General features: G+C 40.3%; 2 pseudogenes; one reads left to right on the top strand and one right to left on the bottom strand.

The window, feature by feature from the left end:
* The first annotated feature begins 1498 nt into the window (after positions 1-1498).
* Positions 1499-9721, top strand: LOC113111558 (serine/threonine-protein kinase STK11-like; annotated as a pseudogene).
* Positions 9722-12993: 3272 nt separating this feature from the next.
* Positions 12994-25015, bottom strand: part of LOC113040052 (voltage-dependent calcium channel beta subunit-associated regulatory protein-like) — a 13294-nt pseudogene continuing 1272 nt past the window's right edge.

Genomic DNA, 25015 nt, shown 5'->3' with positions numbered 1-25015 from the left:
CGGGCGCGTGCACGGCTCTGCGCATGCGCGGTGAAGCAAGGGAGGGAAGTAAACAAGATGGCAGCAGCCTTGAAGCAGCAGCGGCTGTGAGGAACAGATGTGAGAAAATAAAGATTTAGGAGCAGAAGCGGGAGTAGAAGCGTGAGTCCGGTCCCTCGTCGAGTCGAGCCGGTGTCCACAGCCTCAGGTCGGTGAGTTTGTCGCGTAGTGTCTGTCAGAGAAGAGCGTTAGCCGCCGCTAACCGAACACACTCATCACCGTCGACACAAACCGTGCGTTCCCTGACACACAAACACACACACACATACACACACACACACCCGATATTTCGGTGTATGAGCTGGTCTGACGCCGGATTGAATCGCGGTCTGACTCCGGATTGTGTGTTTGTGTGTCTCTGGTTTAAATATTAGCACTCAATCACAACATCACTGTGCTATCAGACGACTAGACTGTGCTACTTTATGATTACATCATACTTCAACAAATACTGTGGTAACTCATACTAATTCATATATATATGTGTGTGTGTGTGTGTGTGGTGTGTGTATGTATGTTGTATGTATGTGTATGTGGTGTGTATGTGTGTGTATGTGTGTGTGTGTGTGTGTGTGTGTCGAAGAAAGTAGTTTCAGTGCTGTGCTAGTTCCCTCAGTGTGGATCATTAGTGATCATTTGAACACGTCCCTCGAGTCATTTACTGTAACACAGACCCTCAGCAGCTGCTGGAGACCAAGGGTTAGTTGGTTAGTTAGTTAGTTAGTGGTTAGTTAGTTCGTGGATGGTTAGTGTCCTTCTCTACACCTGTCAGATCAGTTTTAGTTATGAAGCACTTTTCAGAGCAGCTTTAAAAGAAACATTGATGTTTACAAATGTCAGTTTTTAAAAAGTTATGGTGTCCAAAATTACAAACATTTCTGGAATTAATAATACATTTATTAATTTACTGTTTTTGTTACTTATTTATTGGATTTATGTATTGTGTTTATTGTTTGATATATTTTTTTAAAATCTATTGTTTGTTTATTTACTTAATTATTGTATTCATTAATTTATGCATTTATTATTATTTATTTTTTTGCCTTTATTATCTTTTTTTTTTTTTTTTTTTTTTTTTCAGATGTTTTACATTTTAAACCAGATCCTATAATAAATACTTGTTTTTTTGGATCTCGGTCATGGATTTCCCGTAATGCCGAATTGAAGTCGGTAATCGTTCCCATGCTTCCGGAGACGATGCGAGGTTTCCTGCTTCTCTGCGACTGAAGTTCTGGTTTTCGGGTGTTTCTGCAGAGATGTGCAGAGCTCCAGAGATCCCCAGCGTCGGCTAATAAAGCCTCCCGAAACCACACCAGCGGACGCTCAAAGACTGGTTTGTTTTAGGTGATTGTTCGTGATGCCAGTTGACTGATCTACACAATCTGAACTGCTCCTCCGTTGCTTCGGATACGAATCTTCCCGTCGGCGTTTGGATCGTCGGAGGGCGAGCGAGAGGAAGATGAGTGTGGGTGAGAGCTCCAGCATCTGGGAGTACCTGACGGAGACGAGCTGATGGGGATGGACACCTTCATCCACCGCATCGACTCCACCGAGGTCATCTACCAGCCCCGACGCAAGCGTGCCAAGCTGATCGGGAAGTACCTGATGGGAGATCTGCTCGGGGAAGGCTCCTACGGGAAGGTCAAGGAGATGCTGGACTCGGAGACTCTGTGTCGCAGAGCCGTTAAGATCCTGAAGAAGAAGAAACTCCGCAGGATTCCCAACGGAGAGGCCAATGTGAAGAAGTAAGAGCTGGCTGGCTTCCCTTTACCTTTGAGTTTGAACACCAACATGAGTCAAAATCAACTTGACTTCTATTTAGAATAATAAGATCAAGATTTATAAAATATAAAAATATATTTTTTTATTTATTATTTTATGTAATATAGAGTACATTTTTATTATTATTATTTATAAAATAAATTATTTATAAAATGAATGTATTTATAAATGTTCAAATTGTTTTTATTTTTTTATTTATAAAAATTTTACTTTTTATTTAACAAAAAGATTTAATAACAATATTTGTATTTATAAGAATGTTTGTTTAAAATATATTCATATTCTATTTATGTTTATTAAACGTGATTTTTATATTTTTATTTTTTATTAAATAATATTTAAATGTTTTGGATAATAGATACATATTTATAAAATAAATATAAAAATGAAATGAAATCTTTTTACTTATTAATATTTGTATGTAAATATTGTTATTTATTTTTATTAATTTACTTTTATTATTATTTATAAAAAGTTCATTAAATGTATTTATAAATATGGTATCTATTAAATATATTTAAATAAAATGTTCCTTTTATAAAAAATAATTAAGAACAAAATATTTATAAGCATGTTATCTTTTATTTAAAAATAGATTTAATATTCTACAATTATTTTAGATTTAGGTTTAGTTAAACATAATTTTAATATTCTTTACACTTTTATTAATATTTAAATATTTTTTTTATTTTTTTTTATATATATATATATATATAATATATATATATATATATATATTATATATATATATATATATATATATATATATATATATATATATATATATACAAATTTCTTTGTTTATGAAATATTTTATTATTTATGAACATTGTTAAATATTTATTTCTTAAGTTTATTAAATTTATAAAATATTCATGTATTAAAATCTATTTGATCTATTGTATTTATAAACTAATATATTAGTTAAAAAATATCTTTTAATTTAAGAAAATATTATAGTTTAATATAGTTTAAGAACGCTTTGTTTTATTTAAAAAAAAAAGTATTTCTATTGTAAATAGTATATTCTATTTTATATTTAATTATACAACTTTGTTTTCATTTTTTTTTTTTAGCATGAAGTACTATTTTAATAAATGTTTGTCTTCACAATTCTTGCATCTTAATATAATAACTTCCCTTCTGTGCTGGTCAGTGTTAGAACCAGTCTTTCAAAGCTGTGAGAAAGTCCAGTTCCTGCAGCGGTTCTTCTGTTCTTCACTGATCGTTCTGTTCACTCGTCTGGTTCGTTCTGCGCTGTGTGAAATATCATCTCCATCTCTTTATCACACAGAGCACTTAAATTAATTAAAATAATGTGGCAGTGAAGCCGCGGGCTTCTGCTTTAAATAGACGAGAGCTTTTGGAGCCGCTTCGAAACCCTTGTGTGCTGTGTTTGGTCTTCTGCTTGAGACTCCGTTAAACTCTGATTAGTTCACGTGTGTGCACCTGCCCTACATAGACACCAGCACCTGAGAAAGCAGGCCATCCAGTGGCACATTTATTAGGGGAATAAATCAGACATTGATCACAATACGAATCTGACTTTGATTCACTGAAGAGCCTCAAAACATACTGCGATCGAATAGATATCAATATATGTTGTCAAAACCAAAATAATGTTTGTGTCAGTCTGTTGTAGCTCAGTGATGTGTGTGTGTGTGTGTGTGTGTGTGTGTGTGGTGTGTGTGTGTGTGTGTGTGTGTGTGTGTGTGTGTCTTGTGTTGTCCTGCAGGGAGATTCAGCTGCTGAGACGACTGCAGCATAAAAACATCATCCAGCTGGTGGATGTGCTGTACAACGAAGAGAAGCAGAAGATATATCCTTTCCACCGGCCGCACTGAGAGAGTGTGGATGCTCTGCAGTGAATGGGTGCCGTCAGAATAAGAGTCTGATAAAAACATCCCAATAATCCACAGCACTCCAGTCCATCAGTGAACATCTGGAGAAGGTTTAGATCTGTTTAAACGCTGCTTGATCTGTGCAGATTTCTCTCCTGATTCAGACCAGAACACTTTTTCACTGGAGGAAGTGTTATTATGGATTATAGACTCTATGTGTTTGAGTTAAAATCATCTTAATGCTGGATGTGTTTCAGGTTTTGTCTTCTCCAGATGTTCACTGATGGACTGGAGTGCTGTGGATTATTGGGATGTTTTTATCAGACTCTCATTCTGACGGCACCCATTCACTGCAGAGCATCCGCTGATGATTAGATTAGTTTCTAGCTATTATTTCAGCTTCATTAATTGTCAGTGATAGTTTAAGTTGGTGATGCTGAGGCTGTGTAATGCTGAATCTGAGTGTGTTAACCCCTTGACCGCTGCTGCACGTATATGGTGATGGAGTATTGTGTCTGTGGGATGCAGGAAATGTTGGACAGCGTTCCAGAGAAGAGATTTCCAGTGTTTCAGGCTCACGGGTGAGACACACACACACACACACACACACTCTCGCACACAGAGCTTCAGCTGGTCTTTCACACACAGCTGTCTCTCTGTGGATCTTCTCTCAGGTACTTCTGTCAGCTTCTGGACGGTCTTGAATACTTGCACAGTCAGGGAATCGTACACAAAGATATTAAACCAGGAAACTTGCTGCTGACCACAGACGGGGCGCTGAAGATCTCTGACCTGGGAGTAGCAGAGGTGAGACGCCCGTCTGCGTTTAATCAGCACCCTGAGCTCGTTTAACTGATTAACCCCGTGCATCCTGATCTGTGTCCCTGCACTGTGTGGGTCACAACGATACATTTCTCTTTGGAAGATTTCTAGGAAGATATTTAGTAGATCTCCTACCGTAAATATATCGAAAACATCATTTATGATTAGTAATATACATTGCTAAGAACTTGATTTGAACATTGTGATTGGAGGCTTGTGAAGATCATTCCTCCGCTGAGGAACAGTGAAAGTAAAGCTTCTGACCTCTGACCCCCAGGCGCTCCACCCGTTTGCGGAGGACGACACGTGTCGAACGAGTCAGGGGTCGCCAGCGTTCCAGCCTCCAGAGATCGCCAACGGCCTGGACACGTTTTCAGGGTTCAAGGTGGACATCTGGTCTGCTGGGGTCACACTGTGAGTTCCTCCAGAACATCTCATGAAGAAACATCAGCTCGAGCATCACACACACACACACACACAGTTTATGGAGAAAGGAGAACGAGAGAGAATGTGTTTTTTACTAGTAGAACAGATGTAGTGACTCTGGTGTGAGTGGAATTAAAGTGAGCAGATCAGATCGATTAAGGACAGCTCTGTCTTCAACACATTATAAGCCATCATCACTGAGCGTGTCTCCTCACAGATACAACATCACCACGAGTCTGTACCCGTTCGAGGGGGACAACATCTATAAGCTATTCGAGAACATTGGGAAGGGGGACTACACGGTTCCTGAGGAGTGCGGCCCGCAGCTGTCCGACCTGCTGAGAGGTGAAGTGTGTGTGTGTGTGTGACGTCTGAATGTGTAGATCATCTTTATATAATACTGTGTCCGAGACCGTTTCAGTGGACAAACTATGGATGAAACCTGCAATGATTACACTACTTTTAAAGCATCATTTGATTTAATCAGTAGGACTGTGTATTATTCACATGGGGACATATAGCATTAACCCTACAGTTACTATTTAAACCTGACATTTTAATAACATTTATCCATTTGAGCTCACAATTTAGAGTTTTTTTTCTTACAAATGTAAGTTTTTATCTCATAGTTCTATTTTATTACATTATTCAACTCAACAATTGCAAGTTCGTCAATTCTGAGGGGAAAGAAAGTCAGAAGTGTGGGTTTATAAAAGAGAGAACGATGTTTTTACCAGAACTATGAAATACAGTCTTGGAATTTAAACAAAAAAGTCACAAATATTTAATATAAACTCAAAATCACCTTCTTTATTCTTTATTACATTCACCACTGTTTGCAAACACAGAGTAAATGCATCAAATGAAATGAAAATTGAGCACATTTATGTAATGAAGTGTCCTGTATCTCCTGTGCAGATCAGCTGTGTTTCATTGCTGTGCTGTAGTTCATAGCTTTGACCTTTAGATGGCGCTGTGACATTTATATCCAGCTCAGAGAAAACACTCATGAATGGACACACACACACACTCTCTCACACACTTATACAATATTCACATTTTTAAGTATGTAATCCAAGCATATGTGTATAAAAATTCACAATTGCTAGCTAAGCTGGTTAATGAACGGTACTTTAATATGTTTATCATATGTACTAGCATCTTCACTGTCTGCGCATGATTCAACCCTCAGTGTCCGTTCCTTCATCTGAGCTGCTTTTATCCGCAGGGATGCTGGAATATGATCCTGTCAAGAGGTTTTCAATACAGCGCATCAGACAACACAAGTGAGTAAGATAACAGAGAACAACACGATGAAGAACAGTAGAGGTTCTCTTCAGCTTGAGATGTGAAACGATCTCCGCTTCTGGAGACACTCGATTCTGTTCCAAACTTGAGTCAGATCATTAGGGAGTGGGAGGAAGAGGAAGTGAGGATAGTGAGAGAGGGAGAGATGAGCTAGAAATAAACCTGGCCTGGATCTGAGATCTTCATCCAGCAGCGCACGAGGAAACGGATGCGGTTTCCATGGATACGGAAGAGTTCATGAGCACGTGCACTAATGAAGTTTGAGCTGACCTGAGATCATCATATTATTCTGATTTCTGAAGATCATGTGACACTGAAGACTGGAGGAATGATGCTGGAAATACAGCGGAGCATCACAGAAATACATTACACTTTAACACAGATTCACACAGAAAACAGATGATTTACACTAGAATAATATTTATCTATTTTGACTGTATTTTTGATCTATCTAAATATATTGTGTTTGAATTGTTACATTGTTTAAATAATGAAAAAGGTTTCTTCTGGTTTTAGTAAACTTTAATGACTCTGCTCCAGATGATGTCATCACGATCGGTCTCTCAGGTCACTTCCTCTTCCTGTTTAGCTGGGTGCGTAAGAAACACCCCCCCACGGAGCCTCCGGTGCCCATCCCCCCCAGCGCAGAGACGCGTGACCCTGGAGGAGCCTGACGGTGATGCCGTACCTGGAGGATCTGCACGGTTACACTGAGGACGAGGACGAGCTCTTCGACGCGGAGGATGACATCATCTACACTCAGGACTTCACTGTGCCAGGTGAGGGGGCGGGGCTTACTGAGCACGCTGACTCCGCCCACATCTACAATTCAGCACCTGGGTAGTCCAAGTTTGTAAAAATTTTATATTTTTTTTTTGTGTGTTTTTATTTAATTAAAATAAAATTAATTAAAATGTATTTGTTGACCAGATTATTAGTTTGTGTCCTTTTAAATTTGTTGCTTTCTTTTCATAGTTCTTGAATGCTGTAATCAATATATGCGCATGTATAAAGTAACTCTTATTTTAAAAGTAAAATCTTTGTAATGTGCTAATTAGCTTGAATCATAAGTGTGTGGCAGTGTCTGTGATGTCCCTAACGCTCCCGGTGTGTGTGTGTGTGTGTGTGTGTGAGAACAGGGCAGGTCCCGGAGGATGAGGAGGAGGATGAAGAAGAGCGTGCTCCGGAGCGCACCTGTGCCGTGGCCAAACCGGTGTGTGTGAACGGGACGGAGTCGGCCGCACTGAAGCCCAAATCTGAGCGGCGCTCCAGCTCTTCCTCCAATCCCTCCAGGAAGGGCCTCTCCGCCGCCAGCAAGATCCGCAAGCTCTCCACCTGCAAGCAGCAATGACCCGCTGCACACCTGCACCTCTGTACAGGTGACACTCCTCGTGTTAACAGATGCTCGGGTTATGAACACTACCAGACAAGAGTTTGGGATGAAAGAGCTTCGTCTGCTCAGCAAGGCTGCGTTTATTTGATCAAAATACAGTAAAAATTGTGAAATATTATTATAATGTAAAACAGCTTTCTGTGTTAAAGGTCACGTTTTTTGTTTTTTATTTTTAAACAGTATTTTTCACACAATTCACCTCTCTGTATACCGCTGTTTTCACTGTCATAAAAACGTGCTGATGACTTCCTTGCTCTATAAAGTCCATCTTCAGAAATACATGAGATCTGATTGGGGCCAGCAACATTTACACTAAATTAAATTACACTTTAACAGAGATTCACACAGAAAACAGCTGTTTTACATTGCCATAATATTTCACAATTTTTACTGTATTTTTATTTAATAAATGAAGCCTTTGACCAGTAGTGTCCTCTAATATATCAGTGTCTGATGATGTCACTAATGATCAGCAGTGAACTGAGGATGATCAGTGTTATCCAGTGAGACAGGAAGTGCAGTGTGTGTGTGTGTGTGTGTGTGTGTTCAGGGTGGGGTTCCTCTCATGCTGATGAGATGCTGCAGTGAATGTGATGACTCAGTCTCCCTCCATCACTTCACCTCTCGGGTGACTCAGACTCTTCTCTCTCTCTCTCTCTCTCTTGCTCTATCTCTCTCACTCACTCACTCAATCTCTCTCTCTCTCTGATGGAGTGAGTGACTCAGACTCTTCTCTCTCTCTCTCTCTCTCTCTCTCTGACGGAGTGAGTGACTCAGACTCCTCTCTCTCTCTCTCTCTCTCTCTCTCTCTTGTTCTGTCTCTCTCACTCACTCACTCTATCTCTCTCTCTCTCTGATGGAGTGAGTGACTCAGACTCTTCTCTCTCTCTCTCTCTCTCTCTCTCTCTCTGACGGAGTGAGTGACTCAGACTCCTCTCTCTCTCCCTCTCCCTCTCTCTCCCTCTCTCTCTCTCTTGTTCTGTCTCTCTCACTCACTCACTCAATCTCTCTCTCATCTCTGATGGAGTGAGTGACTCAGACTCTTCTCTCTCTCTCTCTCTCTCTCTCTCTCTCTCTCTCTCTCTGATGGAGTGAGTGACTCAGACTCCTCTCTCTCTCTCTCTCTCTCTCCCTCTCTCTCTCTCTCTCCCTCTCTCTCTCTCTCTCTCTCTCTCTCTCTCTCTCTCTCTCTCTCTCTCTAATGGAGTGAGTGACTCAGACTCTTCTCTCTCTCTCTCTTCTCTCTCCGTGTCTATATTTAGCTCGTTCTTCTTCATTTCTGCTCGATTGGATGCAGTTGGATGGAAATCGGTTTACTCTTTCATCTCGAAACATGAGGAAATCGCATAAAGTCACACAGTGTAACAAGAACGGCACTTAATTTTCGCACGTTGAAAAACAAATACGACCTCGTGTTGTGTCAATCATGTTTACACACTGCCTCCAAAACTTTCGTCTGACAGGAGAAAAAAATTGTGATCAGGTTCAATCCTCTGCGTTTTCACATTCATAGCATGCATTTTGATGGGAAAGGATGGTGAATACGAAAAAAAACTGGAAGAACGCATGCGAAAATTTGGGAGTCAGTGTGCAAAGAGCGTTACTGTGTGTGTGTGAGTGAGTGTGTGTGTGAGTGAGTGTGTGCGCTGATGTCCCAGCAGCTGCTGTGGGGTTAATAACAGTCCCTCACACTCATTATCTGAACGAGACGATTGCTCGTCAGCGCCGAACTGTGATGTGTTTTCTCTTCTCTTCTCTGCAGGTTTATGTTGTTGTTTCCCAGCAGTCAGTACTGAACGCTGTTCCCGACGCACACTTCGCCATGATGATGATGATGATGATGATGATGATGAAGATGATGAACTAACACACAGTGCCAGGACTTTATCTTTGACGGACCGATTTGACTTGAGAAGATGTTTCCACTCGGTTCCTCTCTCCTTTAGTTTAGAGTCCGGTCACTGACTGCAGTGAAGGAAGCTGATGCTGGATCAGGTCTCGTAGATGATGTTTAAACTGCATGCTGTGCCACAGCGGACGGAGAGATGCTCGCGGTTCATTTCCCCATTTGGTTTTTGGTTTGGTTTTTCCCCATAAATATTTTTTAAGTATTATTATATAAAATACATCCCAACTGAAGCTGAGCTTGTGGTCTTTATTTGCTTGTGTTTGACTGAGAGAAGTGCAGTGTATGGACATTCATCTTTTATTACCGTTTCTCCACGGAATAAAAACAAATACAATACAAATAATAGCACCGTTTTATCTCACAATTCAGACTTTGTTTCTCGTGGAGTTGCAAGAAAGAAATTCTGAATTTTGAGATATGAATCCAAAATTGTACTTCCAGGATTTATCTCTGATTTGAGTTTACATCTTGACATCTTTTTTTTTTTTTTCTGTCAAAAAATGAAAAGGTATCTGTGATGTTTTCTCACAACTGACGCAATTCTGACTTTTTCTTCTTTTTTTTTTTTTTTTCTTTTTTTCTTTTATATTTCGCAATTCTGACTGACTTCTCACAATTGTTTATATCTTGCAATTCAGTATTTTTTTTTTTTTTGACTTCTCTCACAATTCCATTTTTGAAATAGCTGGATAATGTCAGAATTTGTAAGAAAAGAAATTCGCAATTATCTTTTATAATTTTTTTTTTCTGTTAAAGCAACAAGTTTCCATACAAGTGACTCGGTGCTTGGATAGAAATCAGAATGACTTTATGAAAAGTTAATAATTACGATGCATTACAATGTACATTATAAATACCTTTGTTGCATTATGCGTAAAGGCTTGCAGTAAGATCCTAGTTTCTGTCATAATTTCCTTTGAAATGCACTTTTTTTCTTCTGTGCAACACAGGAGATGTTGCTTTTTGTGACATTTTGGAGTTTGGTATCTAGAGAAGGGCTGCATGAACATTCTGTAAAACGTCTCCATTTGTGCTCCACATAAAGCGTCACGTGAGTGAGTAGCTGATGCAGAATTGTCCTGCTTTCACGGTTTCCCATAATGCACTGCACGGTCCAGTGTGATCTATACAGAAACCATCATTTTACGAAAAGTGTTGGGAAAAGTTACTTTTAAAAGTAATGAATTACAATATAGCATTACTTCATAAAAAAGTAACTACTTGTGTAACTTTTTATGGCCCAGTTTTTCAGAGGTTATACAAACTATTGGTGAAGCTGTTTTATTGGTTCAGAAATCTGAGAATGAAACCTAATTTTTTGATCCATTAAATCTGAGATGTTGGTTTGAGCTCCGTCTGTATCTGAGAAACAGAAAGCATGTCAGAAGCTGTAAATCCCTGCTGATGAACGAGAAGATGCTCTTCAGGCATGATCCCCATCTGACTTTAGGTGAGTGTTTCTTTTCACCTCTGAATGACTCTCATGTGAACCGTAAAGTCTCTTTTTGCTTTTGAAATTTGATTTGTCATTATTTTCCTGACTATTACTCACTAATGATTATTACTGCAATGCATACAGACATCTTTGGGTTTGTTTAGTCATTTGCATTATTAAAGTCATCACTGGGAATGGAGAGTTATATTGTTATTAAGTCAGTACATCATCACTGTGTATTGCAGTAATAAAAATACATTTTTGAGCAAATTGTCAAATATTTTGTGGTCAATCATGAAGATAATAGGAATGTTTCTAAAAAAAAAAAAAAAAAAAGTTTTTCATTATTATTTGTGAAATCTCCCACTATTTCTGAGAGACTGGGGTCATGGGGTCATGGGTTTGTAGATGGATGTTTGGAAGCTCTTCAGTGTTTTTGGAGCTGCAGGAAACTCTCTTCTGCTGCTGATTCAAACCAGTCTTTCAGAACGATCTATGAATGCATTGAGAGGAAAAGACGAGATTGTCCAGAATCAGCAGAACGGTGCTGCTTCGTCTCTGGCGTGTGACCTATGACCGCTTACACGCCTGTTTCCATGGCAGCAGTTCCACAGAAAATCCCCTTCAGCTCCGGGTTTTGTTTAACGTGTTGTGTAATATTTAATTTTATGTGATCTCTTGCTGACAGCTTCATGTCCATCAGAGCTCATGTTGCTTCTTCTAGCTCACTGGACCCGGTGTAACTAATGAAGTTTTAAACTAGCCAACATGCTTCTATCAGTTTGGTTTTGCAGGTTAAAATAATAATGCACAATGAGAATTTTGGTTTCCAAACAAGAAATAAATGTTTTTTTTGCATAAACCCAACAAAAGTACCTTTATTGCAAAGGAATTATAATTTAAAAATGACAGTTTAGAGTGATCTAGATGTATACATTCACCTACACTTACCCGCGTTCTCCAATGCTAAACATGATCTGGACTGAATAAATGCTTTCAAGACACATTTATGATCCTAATAGTTACATGAAAACTGAGATATTGAGCGCTGATCTTCTTAACATCAGTGATTTAATGAAAAGGACTCAGGATGTTCTGTCTTTCTATGTTTAGTCCCTTTTCAAGATCAGATGAAGTTGGATGTGGTCACACAGTTTAAACTCTTACATTTACTCTGGTGAAGTGTGTAATTTCTGAAGTAATGACTGTTTGCCGATGGTTAGTGTACCAGGGCTTATGCTGGACTCTGTATTTCACTGAATAGACAAACACACCTCCCCTTTACTTGTGTGTGTTTATTGCTAATGTGTCCACTAGACCGCATGCTTGTATTCATTCTGTTTCATGTTCTACTAAAGTAGAGTTATTGTCATTTCTCTAAAGGTGATGTTTGGTCTTCTTCCACAGGAACGGTGCTGGTGCCAGGATTCAGGATATAAAGAACTGACGAGCACAAGCTGCCCACAAATAATCACGACCAAGTCTTTCAAAATCATAATAATGCATTCTCCATTTTCGATTGCAAACAGAAAGTGTCTAGTGCTGCAGTGCAATGTAATGTACGTGGAAGCGGTGTGTTCGTTAATCATAATGGGCGTGATCTAGATTAGCATCACTGTTTCTCGATCGAGTTCTTGTTCTTTACATGATGAAGACATTAGGATGCCCGGCACCAGCACCCTGACGATGGAAAAGGAGTTAAGGACAGCCAAAAAACAGACTTGACATCAGACATCAGTCGATTTTCCCATTGGTGGTGCTGTACCTTTTCAAACACGATCCAAACTTACAAGAACTTAACTATATTAGTGTCCACGCCAACGGACAATAACGTTCTCTTTATGTCTTTTGAGGATATTAAATGCTCGTGTTTAAGTCAGATTGGCTGATGATGTGTTTTTCACTCATCAGCTGGAAAAGAGCGTGATTCCAACTATATCGCTCTTCTGTATCATGGTGTGGACTTCGCAGTTCTCTTAGAGTCAGTGATTGATACAACTTCTTGGTTATAGTTATTGTTCTTAGCGTGAACGGCTCTTTATTCTTCTAGATCTGGTGAGGTGCGGCTTACGGTCACAGCACACTCTTGACTCCCTGTTTGAGTCCTCAGGTCAGAGTAGAGCCGATCGTCCAGTGTGGACGCCAGTTTGTCTGACGGACTGATGTCAGTGAGAGCATGACGTATGTAGTCTGAATCCTGATCCGGATTAGTGGGATCCTGCATGAGTGTGTTTGTATGTGAATGCAAATGAGAACTAAATGTAGCCATTGGTCCACCACAGTCCATCTGTGATTGTTTGTGTGAATCTGTGGGATGAGTGTTTGTTTCCAAGTCCTCCGGTCTTCCACAACGCCTGGCACTGTTGTCCTTTGTTTGCGATGAAAAGAGATGTCGGCTTGTGTTGTTGCTGCTGTTGTTTGCGTTTTCCTCCAGGTCTGGACCAGAATTGCCTGTTTCTGAGAGCGGATCAGCATCCTCCTGCTCTGGACCGGATTTTCCCTGCTCAGGTGATTCTGTACTCGCTGCTCCCTCGCTGACCTCCTCGTCCGCGGCGCTAGCGATGCGAGGCAAGGTGCTGTGGTAGCGTGTGTCTAAGGGGTAGTTGGCGCTGTCACCTCGGCGGAGTGGATAGCAGCGCTGTCGCTCTAGAGATGGTGATAATCGAGTGGCACCGGGGGTCACTGTACTGTTTGCTGCGCTGCCACTGCTTCCTGAGATGGATTCTGGAGCGGTGCCGGTGACGCAAGGAGGGCGAGCCCTGTTGGTCAAACTGGGGATCATGGCGTAGGAATTCATTAAACAGGGCCTCCGTCTTCTCATCGATGCTGTAGTCTCTGCGTTGGAAGCGTGGCCTGGGTTTGGTTATGGGTTCTTGGTGGGGAACTGTAGCGGGAGTGTCTGCCTCCAAACTTGCGCTGCTCTCCGTTGCCTCGTCTTCCAGCTCTTCCTTGAACAACCGTGCCTCAAAACTCTCACAAACTGTGCCTTTGCGTCCAGAATTGGTGAAAAAGCGGCGACGTTCTGATGCGGTCTTTCCAGAGCTACTCCCGTGCGATCTGAATTCCTCCGGAGCCTTGCAAGGAGCCTCGATTGAGGCGTATCCGCTGTCCATCTGCAGAAGCTTCCGGTTGTTTGCCTCTCCGTCGCTTCCTCTCTCAGAGTCTACGCTGTCGTGTCCAATTCTCCTCTGCCCAGCTTCCCTGACCATGTCATCATATGGAAGCTCCCCGTCTATATCATCATCGATGTCTTGCGACTGATAGCCAGGGACGCCCGCTCTCGATGCTCCCGCTGAGCAAACGCTGTCAGCATCGCTGCGAGTGGAGTCCCTGTCGTTGCTGCTCAGGTCGGAGGAGGCGTACTGCTCCAGTGATGCTCTCAGGCTCCAGATGTCGCGGTACAGGTTGGGCTGCTCTAGACTCTCCTGATGAGTCACTGGTCCAAACTCTTCAGCACCGCCTCCTGATGCTTCTGCCATCATCTCCTGTCCATCCTCTTCACCATCCTCCACTTCCGGAGGTCCATGGGTTGGGGGCAATGTTGGAGTCCTGTCTTTCACTGCATCTGAGTTGACTCTGAGCTCCATTACAGCTTCTACCTCTAACCTAAAGGTAAACAAAGCTGTTCAGTTTCATTCTGCAAAAATTCTAGATTGTACTTGAAAAAACAAAGAATTTTACAGAATCTAGAATTTGTCAATGAGCATTGATTTTGAGCACTGAGCATTTGCCCAAGATTACTCTGTTCAGTTGCTAAAAAAAAAACAACTGAGATGCATCAAGACTTGTTTTGGAAGTGGGCCGCGATTCCTGAAACTGAACATTTAGGTGCATAATGATCCTCTATTTCAGAGATGTTCAATCTTGCTCCTGGAGGGCCACTGTCCCACACAGGTTAGCTTCAACCATAATTAAACACACCTGAAGCATTTAATCAAAGTTTTTCAGTCGTACAAGAAATGTTGAGAAAAGCGTGCATGGGCAGGTTGGAGCTAAACTTTAGCTGTTCTTCTCAAACCTGTCCTGGGGACCCACCACTACTGCACATCCTTCATCGGTCACTCATGATTTCAACAAACCCAGCTCATTAGTAGAGACTGGAAGACTTTAGTTGGATTAGACCGATAAAGGCGATATCCAAAATGTGCATTAGTGGGGAGTGTTTGAGAGCACCGTTTCATAGGTCTGGAGTGTCCAAACCTGCTCCTGGAGGTCCACTATCCTTAAATGTTTGTTTACAATCCTTATTAAAACACAACTAAACCAGCCAATCATGGTCTTCCAGATCAGAAAAAACTTTCAGGTCAGGTTTGAGATAATCTCGAGGTCAGGGGTGCCTTAATCCTGTTCCTACCTGCAGTGCTCCTGAAAATCCCAGTAATTCATCTGGTTAATTCGTGTTTGGTCAGGGTTGCAATGAAGCTTTGCAGGAAGCTATATCTCCAGGAAAAGGATTTGGCACCCCTGCTATAGGACATGTGCCCTCCGAGAGCAGGATAGGACGCCCCTAATTCAAGGGTGTCTAATCCTACTCCTGAAGGTCCACAAACCTGCAGAGTTTGGCTCTAATACTAATTAAACACCTGAACCAGTTAATCAAGGATCACTAGAAACTTTTGGGCAGGTGGGATCAAAACTTTATAGCAGTGGTTCACCAAACAATGCACATCCTGAGGTGATCCTGAGGTGAAGTGGCTGTACCTGCTGAGGGCAGGAGGAGCTCCTCCGGTGACATCCAAAGAACCGGCCGAGAGGCGTCTTGGTGGCTCCTTCTGTGCCTGCGAAGTGGGTTTTTGCCACAAGAAGTCGCTGACTCCAGCGTGTAAGGTTTCTTCTCCCTGATCCAGAGTCTCGCTAGCCGCCCGCTGCCTCTGAAACGCACGTCTCCGCGGAGAAGCTAAGGGAATGAAAGGAAAACATGGGAATGACCAGGAAGTGCAACTTTTGAAAGGTGGCCCACATCTGATTTTATTGCTCACATGTGACTCAGATCACAAACCGCATGGAATCTGATCTTTTCAATTCTGAGACCTCACAGTGTGTTGTACACGTCAGCAGGTTTTGGCGCTACAGAGAAGCAAAGAAGCTTGGAAAGGAGGCGCCATCCTCAATAATGAGCGCATGTAATGCAATCTGTAACTCATTAGCAGGAAATGAGCATGCCGTACTGACTGACCTTTCACATCAGGTGAGGAATAATGCGTTTATCTTATAATCGCTTATAATATTATCAGGAAGCAGCTTTTGTCCTGAAATCTCTGAACCAATCAGATCTCACTCCAGTCACATGACTGTAACCAGACTGAGCTACTCTAGCCGTATTGATCCGGTATTGATTCCTCTTCTCCAGGCTCAGTCAGGGCTGAATAAGATCTCCGTGTGTAAAACATTGTTTAAGGAGACTGCAGGATGTCTGGCTTTGGACTGTTTTACAGAATGTGATTGCTGAATAATACTGCAGCTCATATCATGAAGAATCATTACTGTTCACTGAACTATGAAGCATCTTTCAGGAGACAAAACATTCTCTACAGTCCCAGAAGAGAGTTTAATCAAACTGAACTGCAGAAACGACTTGATCTGAACTTCACATGTGGTGTTTCAGGTCATCCTCACCTCTCATGTCGAGACTCGCTGCTCTATGGATGGTGTCCTGTCTCCATTTCTTGACACTGAAGAATGGACCCGCTCCCTCCAGGCTGGTGTGGCGTCGGAGCTTAGACAGGAAGTGGAACATGGTGCCCTGAGCTGCACCTGCAGCACCGCTGGCCGCACAGGAAGTGGAATCTCTGTCCATCAGCAGGCTTCTGTTCATCACCTCGATCTGGAGAGGAAGAGACTGTGAAAGTGTCCAGCAGGTCACAGGTAATGCCGGTCAATCTCAGACAAACATCCGCCTCATATTAACACCCAAAGTCTGTAACACGGTGATGAAATCATTCTGTCCAGATGCAGTGCATAGTTTAAATTAAATTCAACCAACAGTTGTACTTTACAATTTACAGTCATGCAAATAATTTATTGAGAGTGTCACAATGCAAAACACCCTATATGACTTTTAATTAGTTCATGCAAAATTTAAATAAAGCTTATAAAAAATATTAAATATCTAAAACATTTAATGAAATAAGATTATGCACTAAATAGTCACAGTGCATTTGTTTTGTTTAAAGATGATCACCAGTAACATTTTTCTAAGGCATGTTAATAAAAATTACTTAAATGTCCTAGTTGAACTATGGCCTAATCCTGGTTTAACTTAGCCCTGTCTGTGAAACCGGGCCTTTGTGTGAGAATTTATTGTGCCCATATACGCTCCTGTGTTTATTGATTAATGCATTTCATTATGCTCGGCGTGACTCACGGTGTGTGATCGAGCTGGTTTGGCCGTGTGTTCAGTGCTGGTGTTCAGTGTGTTTCCAGGCAGAGCACTGCTGGGGCTTTGAGCGCTCCACAATCCTTCAGTCTCCGACACGGGATGCTCCACAGGCTGAAAACACACACAACATATAGAGCTGACTACACAGGGTGCATCTAAAGACATCATGCACTCCAGACTGTAGCCAATATAATGATTCTGCTTTCTGGGCCCCTTTGTATGCAAGTATCGCATTCATCCTTTACTGAATCCCAAAATGCATTGTGACAAATCACTGAAAAATCTGTGGAATATCAAAAGGTTCAGCCTAATTGAAAATACTTTATTTTACTTAATAATTACGCTCATTAAGAGTATGACAGCCTTAACTTAGCAGCTTACAAGGTTCTTTCTTCAGTCTAGCACATGGTTATTAATAAAAATAACCATAAAAAAAACATGTTCATGAATTGAAATAATTTAATTAGTATTAGCTGCCAATGCAACATTTCTCATTTGAATTCTTCATTTTGATTGGTTGACATGTTCTAACAGGTTGATTAATTATTATAATTATTTATAATGTTATTATTTTTTATTGTCAATAGAAAGCCGTTTCAGAAGCTGTGAGTCAGACACACTGACAGCATAACGTGTTGCATAACTGAACTGCAGCTCTTTGCAGAAAATGAATCAGGAGTGAGTCAGTAAGAGTTATGATGAACTTCAATTAGTTTACATGAGAAAGAGAGTTGCATTTACATCCAAATGATAATTCATCTACATGGAGCCCAAAAGTGCTGCTGTAATCTGCTGAAACGCTTTCTGTTCAGGAAACGTGACTGAACCGAAAGTTTTTGTGTGTCTGCTGATCATTAAGCCCAGTAGGAGTTAGTTTAGTTGTTTGTATAATATAAGAAGTTCACTCACATCTCACTTCACAAAAGTCTGTATTGCGAGATGTGTGGATAGATGGCTCACTAGTGCATTTTTAATGTTTTCTGCAGTGCATACGACAGAAATAAACACACTGCTGATGCTCTTCATGTGTGAGGTGATGTTGGAGAGATATTAAAGCAGCATGACGCATGTTACCTGAAATATTGAGAGGGATGGGTGTTGTGAGGGCTGTTCGGTGAGCATCACGCTGTTCTCTGGTGAATCACACTCCAGGATGGTGAGGATCTTCATCGCCGGCGGCTGCATGTGCAGGTGCGTCAGACGAGCTTTCTTCAGGTGATGGAAGTCTCCCTCCGTCAGTGTGTACCTGAGAGACCGTTACAGCCTATCATGATCCAGACCAAGTCAAAGTCTTCTCAATATTCAATTATTACATTTCCTTTCTTGAAACATGAACTTCACATGAATCTCATCAGACAGATGGAAGTGGACAGTAACATAACCAACCAATGTTTAACTCTATTAATCAAAAACTAAAAAAATCCAAAAATGTAATCTCTTAATTGAACTAATTCAACCAACATTTAAATGTTGTAATCAAAAAAATGACCAAAAACTGACTGACAATTAAAACTAAATCTCATAGTAGAAAAAAAACGAATAACCAATATTTAATTCAGTGAATCAAACAAAACACCAAAATTATATCTCTTAATCAAGGGTGTGGAGGCTCTTGACCCTTGACCTTTATGTGTGTGTGTATGTATGTGTGTGAGTCTGACCTTCGACCTGTCTCCTGGTCTTTGGCACTCTGCTCGTAGATTGCGGCCTCATTGAAAGAGACCCGTCTTCCGGTGACCGACGCAGACAGGAAGTGATCCACGTCCGTATCGCCATGACAGCTGGAAGAGGACAGCGACTCGCCGCTCTCGAGTCTGATAGTGACATCTGAGGAAAACAGAGAAACATCAGTGATGCACATTTGTTTCTCTTTATAAATATAAATCTCGCAATCGAACAAAACGGTCAACATTTAGAAATCTCGGAAAAACGAAAGAAACGGTCAACATTTAGAAATCTCGCAATCGAACGAAACGATCAACATTTAGAAATCTCTCAATCGAACGAAACGATCAACATTTAGAAATCTCGCAATCGAACGAAACGATCCACATTTAGAAATCTCGCAAATGAAAGAAACAATCAACATTTAGAAATCTCTCAATCGAACGAAACGATCAACGTTTAGAAATCTCACTCAACCGAAACGATCAACGTTTAGAAATCTCTAAATCGAATGAATCGATCAAAGTGTAGAAATCTTGCAATCAAACGAATCGTTTAACATTTAGAAATCTCGCAATCGAATGAAACGGTCAACATTTAGAAATCTAGGAATAGAACGAAACGGTCAACATTTAGAAATCTTGCAAACGAAAGAAACTGTCAATGTTTAGAAATCTCACTCAACCGAAACGATCAACGTTTAGAAATCTTGCAATCGAACAAATCGTTTAACATTTTGAAATCCCACAATCGAATGAAACGGTCAACATTTAGAAATCTCGGAACTGAACGAAACGGTCAACATTTAGAAATCTCAGAATCGAAAGAAACGGTCAACATTTAGAAATCTCAGAATCGAAAGAAACGGTCAACATTTAGAAATCTCGGAATTGAACGAAACGGTCAACATTTAGAAATCTCGGAATTGAACGAAACGGTCAACATTTTAGAAATCTCAGAATCGAAAGAAACGGTCAACATTTAGAAATCTCGGAATTAAATGAAACGGTCAACATTTAGAAATCTCATAATCGAAAGAAACGGTCAACATTTAGAAATCTCGGAATTGAACGAAACGGTCAACATTTAGAAATCTCAGAATCGAAAGAAACGGTCAACATTTAGAAATCTCAAAATCGAACGAAACGAAAACGTTTAGAAATCTCGTAATCGAAAGAAACGGTCAACATTTAGAAATCTCGTAATCGAAAGAAACGGTCAACATTTAGAAATCTCGGAATTGAACGAAACGGTCAACATTTAGAAATCTCAGAATCGAAAGAAACGGTCAACATTTAGAAATCTCAAAATCGAACGAAACGAAAACGTTTAGAAATCTCGTAATCGAAAGAAACGGTCAACATTTAGAAATCTCGTAATCGAATGAATCGTTTAAATTTAAAAAATCTCGCAATCGAAAGAATCGATCAACATTCAACATTGAACGAAAGAAACGGTCAACATTTAGAAATCTCGGAATCGAAAGAAACGGTCAACATTTAGAAATCTCGGAATCGAAAGAAACGGTCAACATTTAGAAATCTCGGAATCGAAAGAAACGGTCAACATTTAGAAATCTCGGAATCGAACGAAACTGTCAACATTTAGAAATCTCTCAATCGAATGAAACAGTCAACATTTAGAAATCTTCCAATCGAACAAAACGATCAACGTTTAGAAATCTCGCAAACGAACGAAACGATCAACATTTAGAAATCTCGCAATCGAACGAATCGATCAACATTTAGAAATCTCACAATCGAATGAAACGGTCAACATTTAGAAATCTCGTAAACGAACGAAACGGTCAACATTAAGAAATCTCTCAATCGGACGAAACCATCAACATTTAGAAATCTCTTAATGGAACGAAACGATCAACATTTAGAAATCTCGTAAACGAACGAAACTATCAACATTTAGAAATCTCGCAATCGAACAAAACGATCAACATTTAGAAATCTCGCAATCGAACAAAACGATTAACATTTAGAAATGTCGCAATCGAATGAAATTATAAATGTAAATCGAACAAAACTGACTGATGTTTAAAAATCTCTTAATCAATAAAACTGATCAACATTTAATAATCTCTTAATAAAACTGATCAAAGTTTAAATTTCGTAATCAAACGGTCTTAAGTAGTCTTTAGTTGAAGGCTTGGCCTGACTGTACTGCTGTGTTTGTGTATAACTCTGTTCTCACATTCACCTTGTGTCGGCTGACTCTCCTCTATGTATGTGGTGTTGGTTTTCTCCAGGTCATCACTGGCTCTGAACACCAAACAAACACAAATCACACCAAGATGATGAGACCTGTTGATTTGTTTAGCTTGTAAACACACACACACTATATGTGGTGATGAACCGGTTTGTCTACTCCAGTGTTTTGAGTCGTTTCTGAGGGTGAGAGTGATGGAATGAACACTGTTTCTGGAGGTTTGGAGGCGTGAATGTTCTTCACCTGGAGTAGCGTCGCTCTCCTCGACAACAGCGATGACAGAAGACCAGTAGGATGGACAGGAGGACCAGCGTCCCACCGGCGAACACACACAGAAGCACCAGCAGCGTGATGTAGTTCTCCTGAGAGCCAGACGACAGTGGCATGTCCTGGAATGCATTTCAAACCGAGATCTCTGTTTCAAAATACTGTGCATGTCCTCAAGGACATCAGTGAACCACAACAGACTATCAACTCCATCTTCAGTCTTCCTGTAGCTCAGTGGACCACAGCGCTCGCAACACAAACGTCATAGGTTTGATTCCACAGGGACAGTAAGGACTGACTTGAATTCAGTGCAAATCGCTGCCAGATGCATGAATGTAAACATCACAGTGTGTCCATAATAACCACAGACAATTTATTAAGGTTTACATTGAAAACAGTAAACATAAAAATACAGAACACATTGAATTAAACTGATTAATTTTGCAACATTAACAGTGTTGTTTTCCTATTTATTATAAATCAACCATAATTATGCGACTAATGCTGTGAATTGATTAAAGGAATAGCTTCACCCAAACATGTGTTACTTAACATTACTTCTGTTGCTGGAAACACAGGTTTGAATGATGACAGATTGATCATTTCTGGCTGAATGATCCCTTAAACTTGTGTTTACTAGGTACGTTTATTTATTTTTATGCAACATTTCATACACCATGGTACAGACAATTTGTAAAAAGTTTTATAATTAATCATTAAAAATAGTTTACTTTTTTTTTTTTTTAAAGGGACTGCACTGATTTACCATAGGATCCTTATTAAATATCAGAGGCATTATTGATGCGTGCGTACATACGGCAGTCACTCGAGTCTCTAAGCAGCGCTGGATGTAATACAATTAATTCAGAGAGATGATTGATTAATTAGTGCTGAGCTGACTGTAGGAACGAGTTTCAACATAATCAAAACTCTGACAGATCTTCAGTTCAGTTTCTTCTTCTCTGAATGAGAAACGAGGACATGAGCACTAAAATTAGAGATGGAATAAAGCCTTGAGCCACGACGCATTTACTGCAGCTCCTCGTGTGTGTGTGTGTGTGTGTGTGTGTGAAGCAGACAAACATTAAGTGCATGTGCTTATGGAGATTTTCCATCTGTGCTCCATGTAAACTAATTAGTGTGCAGCACTGAGACACAAACTGAATCCTGTGAGGGGTTTCCCTCATTCAGGTGAATCTGTCCGTCTGTGTCTCCATGGCAACCGTCTCCCTGTGGCCCCTCCCTCACCTGAGGAGCTTCCTCACCTACAGCAGGTGAAACACCACTGACTTATGCCTGTAATATATATATATATATATATATATTGGATATTTCAGAGCATCATAGTTCTACAAATGATTTTTAAAGATGTATTTGATTGATTTCTATGTCTGTCACAGGTTTAGCTGATGGTGGATGTCGTGTACCAGACACACTGAATCCTCGGGTGACGTGATTGTGAACACACCCATTAACACAAGCTGTTCATGTTTTTATCGTCTGCAGCAAATTAATTTGGAAACAGATTTCCTCTCACTAAGCTTCAGTGTGTCTCCAAACAGCACAGACTTTCAGCAGAGAGATGCCAGAAGACAGAAAAACACTTCGTCTGCAGTTTCTCACGCTGATGTTCTGCATGAAAACTACAAAAACAGCGGCTCCTTTACCAAAGTTTCCCATTCATTTATACAAAGGAAATGAAGACCTATTTCAAATCATCAATTTGGTTATTTTGGAAGAATGTTTTTTTTTTTTGCAGTTCAATTACAGCAACATTTTCTCACCTGTCAGCTGCATAAAAGACACCAGACAAACATAATGCCATAGAGTTCAGCTGCTGGAACAGAATCATATTATAAATCTTGCTTCTTTTATATTTTAGTTTAGTTTTTTAGTGACAAAATATACACCCGAAAAAAAAAAGTGTGTGTTGGTTGTACTCACAGTGGTGAGGCGCGTCTGTAATGGAGACTCATCACTCATGGTCCAAAAGCTTGTGTGAGACGCCTGCGAGAAACACAAGAGAAAATGACAGGCATTCAGACGGACAGACGCTCGTCCATCATCAGGACCCCGGAGCGCTGACTCAGCAACACAAGCACAATCACTGCAGAACAACCGTCCATCTGGATCAGAACACATCTTTACAAATATGGTAGAACCATCACTTCTACCAAAAAAGACTGCTTTGCAAGTAATCCTTCTGATATATCTCAATTCCTCAGCAAATCCAACAGCTCAGAAAATCTTGATGTTTTCAAGAAACTATGGACTCTCTCTTTTCTAGCACTTTAAATACAGTTGCTCCTTTACGCTTAAGAAAGGTTAAGGAAACCAGTTTGACACCATGGTATAATGATCATACTCACACCCTAAAGAGAGCAGCCCGAAAAATGGAGCGCAGCTGGAGGAAAACAAAACTAGAGGTATTTCGTATTGCTTGGAAGGAAAGTAAGCTATCCTAGAGAAAAGCATTAAAAACTGCTAGATCTGATTACTTTTCTTCTCTTTTAGAAGAAAACAAACATAACCCCAGGTATTTATTCAATACAGTGGCTAAAATAACGAAAAATAAAGCATCAACAAGTGTTGACATTTCCCAACACCACAGCAGTAATGACTTTATGAACTACTTCTAAAATCGATTCTATTAGAGATAAAATTGCAACCATTCAGCCGTCAGCTACAGTACAGAGAGGAAGAATTGTATAAACTTGTTAAATCATCTAATAAAACAACGTGTGTTGTTCAGGAGGCAGACACAATCTGTCAATTTAAATATAGATTAAAGATCCATCTCTTGAACCTGGATCCAGATCTGATGGTGGATCAGCACCTAGAGATGACCTCTACAGCTCTAGACTACTAGAGACAGATGCCCTGTGAATGTTATATAAAGTTGTATTAAAATATGATGTGCTCTCATTTTTATTTAATAATGTCTGAATTTATTACTTAAATTAAATTAAAATGAATAAATTCAATGAAAATGCCTTGGCAGCTAGCTGAAATAAAAAGTATTTAATCTATTATAATATATTTTATTTCAAGTACAGTTTAAGATCTCTGTTATTACTGACACACACTGTTGAGTTTATGCAGGTCACGCAAATGTTAATGAATGTTATGTTTGATTACACTTGTATGACACAGATGGTCATGTGACGCGTGTCCTGCAGAGAAACGGGCCGAGACGCACTGGACCGAGACACACTCCGGTAGGACCGATGATGCGCACACACACACACACACACAGTGAACTAGAAGCCATAAACAGTCCTGCTGTGCTTGATTCAGCATTCATTACAGCTGTTTAACTCTCTGACCGCACACACACTGACCATTAACCAGCGACTCTGTGCTTCCTGTGCATGAGTGATGCTGGGAAACTGAGCACACACACACACACACACACAGAGAGAGAGAGATGCCCGCTGATGTCACTGGGGCATTATGGGATTGATGGAGGATGCTGTGGTGCTGATAACTGCAGAAAGTAGGACAGCAGAGTCTACAAGCACTGCAGCTA

Source organism: Carassius auratus, chromosome 2, assembly GCF_003368295.1.
Source record: "Carassius auratus strain Wakin chromosome 2, ASM336829v1, whole genome shotgun sequence".
In the NCBI taxonomy this organism is placed as follows: domain Eukaryota; kingdom Metazoa; phylum Chordata; class Actinopteri; order Cypriniformes; family Cyprinidae; genus Carassius; species Carassius auratus.
Note: the sequence above shows the minus strand (reverse complement) of the source record. Positions and strands in the feature narration are given on the sequence as shown.